The following is a 6572-nucleotide window of genomic DNA, read 5'->3' as shown; positions in this document are numbered from 1 at the left end:
ACTTCGAGGTGAGGTCTCCCCATAGATTCCCAACAGTTTTTAGTCACAATGGTCACGCCAGCACCACCATCAAGGATTCCCTTTAGAGTTAATCCCTTGGTAGTAATGGGGAGGGTTGCATTAGATTCGTCCCCTTCAAAGTACTATCCCAACTTGTTAACAGGTATTTCCACGACCGAGTTTTCATCTAGGTTGGGTTGTAGATCCCAATGTTCCCCTTCATCTTGAAGCGTGTCAGGTCTATCCATATTTGCAAATTATGGTAGCCCCGCCTTTAGTTCTCCATTGAGAAATGCCCGAAGAGCTAAGAATAGCTCAGGATCTCCGTATAATTTGGATATGATCGTGGTTCTGATCTCAGAGGACATGAAATCCATTAGCTTAGACACATTCAACGGTACTTTTCGAGACATCGCCCCTTGACTAGGGACTGGTGAAGATGGAATTACTTCCTCTTCGATGGGGTCAGGCATTCCCTCACTAAACATTCTTTCAAGCAAAAAGGGTGTTTGCCCACTTCTTGATGTCCTATCCTCACTTTCTTCTCGAATGATACTAGGTATAGCTAGCGGTTTATGGTTCCTGTGAGGCTGAACTTGCGTAGGAAACACTGTGTCTGGAATTTTGATTTTTCTCAGGTTTGGCTCCAGTTCTCTTTGTGTTTCTTCCACCAAACCCCTTAAGTGTTTCACTTGTTCAATCTCCTCAACTGGGTTTGGGTAAGTTTCAATCTTTTTCTTGAGGGTTTTTGGCCCACGTGGCTTGTGGGGAGTCTTAGTCAGTTTGGGTGGTCGAGAGGGCATTAACTGACTTGGTTGTGGGGCTGAGGAAGTTTCCTTCTGTTTTCCCTTATTTATGTACTCGCTTGATCCTCCTTCATTGAGTTCCCGAGTGGGTTCCTCCCTTAAGGTAGTGGCTTTGGTCCCCATGGTTTCTATTGAATCAGAATCATCTTCAGGATCATTCATATATACACGGGGTCGTCTCTTGTCCCTATGTTAGTCTTTGAACTGGGCTTGGAGCTCGTGGCATTAAGCGATCTCTTTCATCGTGTTTTCTTTTTCTTTGCCTGAGCGATTGATGCAGTATCCCTCTCTTCAAGAATGTAGTTTTGATTTTGAAGCATTGACCGTGTAACTACATTCGCGGGTACAACGGGTGTGGTTCCTCGTGCTTGGTTGGTGACCTCAACCAAATTCAATGGCGTAATCTTGGGTGCATTAGGATTATGTGGACATTGAGCGATCAAATGATCTATGCCACAACGATTACATGTAAGTACCGGCATTCCCGATGTGCTCCCTTGATTTGGTTGCATATGAGTAGCGATCTTCTATAGCCTATTAGGGCACTCCACTACACGATGCGGTCCACCACACTCGTAGCATTGAAGAGGTGGTCTCCTCGCTAAGGTATTAAGGTTTTGCCCTCTTGTGGCGAGAGCAGCCGCTTGATATACAGGCTTGACTTGCCCAAAATGATCCTCCATGTAGTACTGGGGAATCATTTCAAACGTATCAATCCCATATGGAGCAGTGGGGTCTATCTCCTCTTCATAATCCCCACACGCACTATGTGACTCACAACCCATCTGGTTTATTGGGGTAATCCTTGGATGTGGAGGTTGTGGTCCTAGAAATGGCGGTGGTAACGGCACAGACTGGACTACATTCGAATTCCTTGGAACTATGTGCTATGACGATTGCTCGACAGGTTGTGCAAGCATCAGCGCGGGTACTTGAGGTGTGTTTGACCAGGCTAGTGGTGCCTGGTTTGCCAACATTCGCTTAAGTACTAAGCAATCTTTAGATTGATGGCCATACTTACCACATGCATTGCAATTCCCATTGAATTTGACTCTAAATGTGGGACATTCACTCGTGCTATGTGGTCCTAAGCACACCGAACACCATTGTTGCTCTCTCCTTGGGTACATATGACTATTCTGAGGAGCTCGAGATTACCCCTAAAGTGTTCTTGGAGAGCCTTAGTAAGGTCGTCACAGACATTTCAGATATCTTGGGCTCCTTGGCAATAGGTTTCACCGTCATTGGCTCGTGCCCAGATACTTGCGAACTAACGGATTTTGTTTCCGAAGACACCTTTTTACCTGCAATCATCAAGTTGTCTTCTAACTGGATTGCATTGGCAGTGACTGCTTCCCACGTTGTAAGACCTCTAATGACTAGGCCATTGTATATGTCCTCGTGGCGCAATCCTCGGATGAATCTATCGAGCAGTTGGTTATTATTGAAGCGCTCATCGGGAGTGTAGCGAGAATTTAGATGCTTCAATCGACTTATAAAGTCTCTCACTGACTCCCCTTCCTCGCGTTCAGCTTTTTGGAGTTGAGATGCTACTCCCCAAAGCACACCCTCACGTATGTATTCTTTCAAGAATAATCTCTTGAGAGTGGGGTAGTGAGTGCGCTCTTCAATCCTCAAGGTTCGATACCAATCTCCGGCCTTCCTAGTCAAGGTTAAGCCTAAGGCTTTACACTTATGCAGCTCATTGTGCTCTTCCAAGGAATCACACACATGTTCGAAGACTTCAATGTGCTTCCTCACATCTTCGTTACCACTAAAGTTTTGAGTGAGCTTAGCCACTTGTACTGCCTTGCTTCTAGGTTCTCTCTCAGGTATACCCCGCATGTTTTCTGCAATAGATCATCCAATCGTCTGAGAAAACGCTGCGAGATCACCTAGGTGAGTAGGCATAGCTGGTGGAGGCACTTCTGGGATAGCCTGGCTGATAGGAGTTAGCGTTGGTCTGAGTATGTTGGCAAATGACATAGGATATGATATGTGACTAGGCCTAGCTCCTCTTGGATAAGGGTTGTGATAAGGTGGTCGTGGAGCATACGCCATTGGCATACTAAGAGACGTAGGAGCTACATGAGCATGAGTAGTGATAGGTACATATGGTCGATAGGCACTGGCACGCACTGTTGTAGGTACTGTTCCACTAGGTAGCGGTGTCGTACTTCAGCTATGCTCATCATTGGGGTAGGCATTGCGGATTCCCTAATGGAAAGTTGAGTCAAGGTTGGAAAGCTCTCGGGGGGTTCACCTTTAAAAAATGTTGCATATCACGTGCGTTCAAGAGGTAATAAAAAACCCCCTCTACTTACATGTCACACGCTAATAAAATGACCCCTCTTTCTTAAGAAACTTACAACTTTTTTTCAAAATTGGATAAAAAAGCCCCTCCTGTATATGTAAACCTGTAACTTTTTGGAATTTAAATACCCCTCTTAGATGAACTGACGTGCTACACTTACATACTTTTAGGTGAACCCCCCGGGGGAAAGCTAAAGTTACTACTCGTGGGCTCAACCTGCATTGAGACTCCAGGCGAAACAACATACGAAGGGTATATGGGACTCACCGAGGGAGTCTCCAATTGTGATAGGGTTGGTTGTTTGGCCTTGCCCGTATCCAAAAATCTCATAGGGCCAGTGGAAACTAGATTCACTCCCCTATTTTGCCTCTCAATTTGGATAATTCTATGAATAACCTCACATATCATTTGATGTTGCTCTTCTAGGTTAGTGGCGCTAGATGTAGATCATAGGACTTCTAACCAACCTACATGGTATGTGTAACCCGTGTATAGGTTCGTTAGAGTCTCTGTGTGTAGATCATATTCCCAATTTTCATTGAGAAATATCCCATCTAGACTTGGTGTGCCAAACGGTTCTCTTGAAGTGGACGCAATGTCACTTCTTATGGATTGGCTTCTAGGGACCTCTACTTTAGAAAGAGTATCGGAAGGTGGTAGCTCAGTAGGGCCCTCATTAAACGAAGTGGGTAGAATATCCACATGGACACTCTTTGGGAGGGTGGGGTCTACATGAGATGTGAATGGCGAATCTACTACCCCTCCTTCCTCATTTACTTTGCTTGTTGCATGTTCAGAGCGTGTAGCTCTACTAAAGGTCTCTATTAGACGACTAAACATGCTAGATCCGGGTTGTGGGGCCCAAACTGGCATGTTTTGGCTTGTCTCCTTAGGGTTCTTGGTAGGGTGTCCTTCCATGGCTTCTGAGTCAAAGGACGAGTCACTATCCACTATTCGTGGATCTTGGGTTGCACTCCCTTGGGTTCCAGCCGAAGGCCAAGATGCCAACGTGGAGGGATGGTGTGAGCCTGCGTAAACTGATATACTTTCTAGTGGTTCAGGCTCTAGCACCCGACCAGAACGTAGATGCATGTGACGTGGGTACCCTACGTGCATTGGTAACTACCCATGAAACTCACACACGTTTGGTTTTTTCTTTTCTTTAGAAATAAAATTTAATTTTTTTTATTTTTAATTTTTCGAAATTAATTTTTTCCTTTTTTTTTCTTTTTTTGAGATAAGTTTTCTAGGTTTCTTTCTAGGGTTCAGCCTTGGCCGCGACGCAGTTCGCACACAGCATAGGTCTGGGGATTCAGAAATCTCCCCTCACACGAAAAAAACCAGATAACAGAACGCACGCCCACCCGCGGAGCGGAAAAATAACAAACGCAACAGAAATGCAGAAGACTAATTGCAAAAACAGATTGCAAAACACGAAAACACCTCAACACAAACACACAGTCGCTTTCTTACACTGTAAATTAAACTTCACCCAGAGCAGCCTGAGCTGCAAACTGGAGCTTGGTGCAAGGCAACTCCCCGGTAGCGGTGCCAAAAATGTGCGCTTTTGCCGCACAGGTCGTAGCTGGGGACTTGTCGGACACCGTATGCGAGCCACGAATGGCTGCAAGCATACAACCCCAGGGAAGGAAGCTCAAACAAAATGCAAAGGGTGTGTCACTCACGCTCAACCGCCACCTTGAAGGATTCCCACGTCGCAGTGAAGAAGGAGCCGCCGTCGCCGCTCTACCGCCTCTCCGCGCCGTCGTGCCGCTACACAGTGCTCGATCGCTCTCTCACTCTCTCACACACACACACGCAGGAGAAGGAAACCAAGGAGATAAGGCAAGAGCACTCTTGTATTCACAACACATGAGAATGAGGATTTTAGGGTTATATTTGACTCTTATAGGTGACTTGGCCGTTCACACTTGGGCGCCCATACATGGCCGGCCGATCCTAACCCTTATCCTACTGATATTCAAGGTGCGCCTCTCATCGGCGATCACCCAATCCCTTCATCCTTAACATATGGTGCCGACAAGCCCGACCCATGACTCAAAATATTTAAATTAATGATGTAAAACATAGTACGTCTCAATGTCTGTCATAGGTTAACACCAAATTATCTACTCTTGTATGATTCTATCATCTTTGTATGTGCGTTGTTTTCTTCTTTATCATGTGTCTATGTGTATTGTGCCGGGCTGTCAAATTTCCAGTTAGTCAACCTATAGATCTTGGATTACTTGGGAAAGTTAAGTATTGGAAAATCTAGCAAATAAAAAGAAACCATCCTCCCTCAAAAGGCAGGGCATGGTTCAAAATGGTTTTCAACTTGGGGCGGCAATAAACAAAACCAAGAAAACCGGTAAGAGATTGGTGTTAAACTAGTAAGTTACTCGATCCAAAACAACCTTTATACACTTAGGCTATAGGAAAAACAAACATTCCTGAGGCTTTTCACCAGTATCACATCGCTCCCAAACCAATATGATACCAGTTGTGGAATGATAGCTGTATACTACTAACACTACTGATAGGGAAAAAACTAGCTGCTGCTAGTTAAACACTGCTATCATATTGGCTTAAGAGCATAGTATCCTCTAATGTACTCTGTATATAGCAAATTTTCTAACCGGTATTATACCGGTTGAACAGTGGTATGATACCGGGTAAAGACCATTGAAACAATATGATACTGGTGTTAAACCAATAAGATACCGCTTGGTGAACCGGCTGCATACACCTAGGAACCTATAACTACAAACCAATTTCAAACCAAATGTTTAACTTGCTATGATGGTTTTGTATTGCAGGTTGAACTATATTTGTTGTTTAAGGAGATGCATCCACATAGGCACCAATTCATCAATGAGCTTTTGAGAAATTAAAGCCATACTTTGTGCGCAAGCTTAAGGATTGATACACTTGTTACTGCATAACACATGTTCAGATGTCATTCTTAAAAGATATGTTGAACCAGATTAGAGGATCTACTTTTGGGTTACATAGCAAAGCATGTCAATGTAATTGTGTCATTTGAAATGTGGGTTCTCAGAGCTAGGTGGGTGCAACGCTATGTAGAGAAGTCCTACAAGAGCATCACAAGCGCATGGGAGTCCATCCTATGTCCCGAAGCTGAAGGTACTATTTTCCATGCATTGAAGTGTCTGATGGGGAGTTGCACAGTCTGTGGTCCTCGAAACATAGCAGTTTGTCCAGTTGAATCCGCATGCATTGGTCGACTTGTCACCGTGAAGATTTTTCAGGATATAGACTGTGGAACCACTGATGATGGCAAGACAAAGAAAATGAAAGAGTTAATACACAAGGAAATGCCATACAAGGCACTGAATCAAATGTTCAACGACCAGCTCTCGGAAAGTATCAAACATAATTTTGTGTACACGTGGCAAGCTGAGCAATACACGTGTCCAATTTTTCCAAAT

Source organism: Cibotium barometz, chromosome 54, assembly GCF_041138505.1.
Source record: "Cibotium barometz isolate CiBa-2024 chromosome 54, ASM4113850v1, whole genome shotgun sequence".
Taxonomy (NCBI): domain Eukaryota; kingdom Viridiplantae; phylum Streptophyta; class Polypodiopsida; order Cyatheales; family Cibotiaceae; genus Cibotium; species Cibotium barometz.
The sequence above is the reverse complement of the archived record's forward strand: the minus strand, read 5'-3'. Positions refer to the sequence as shown.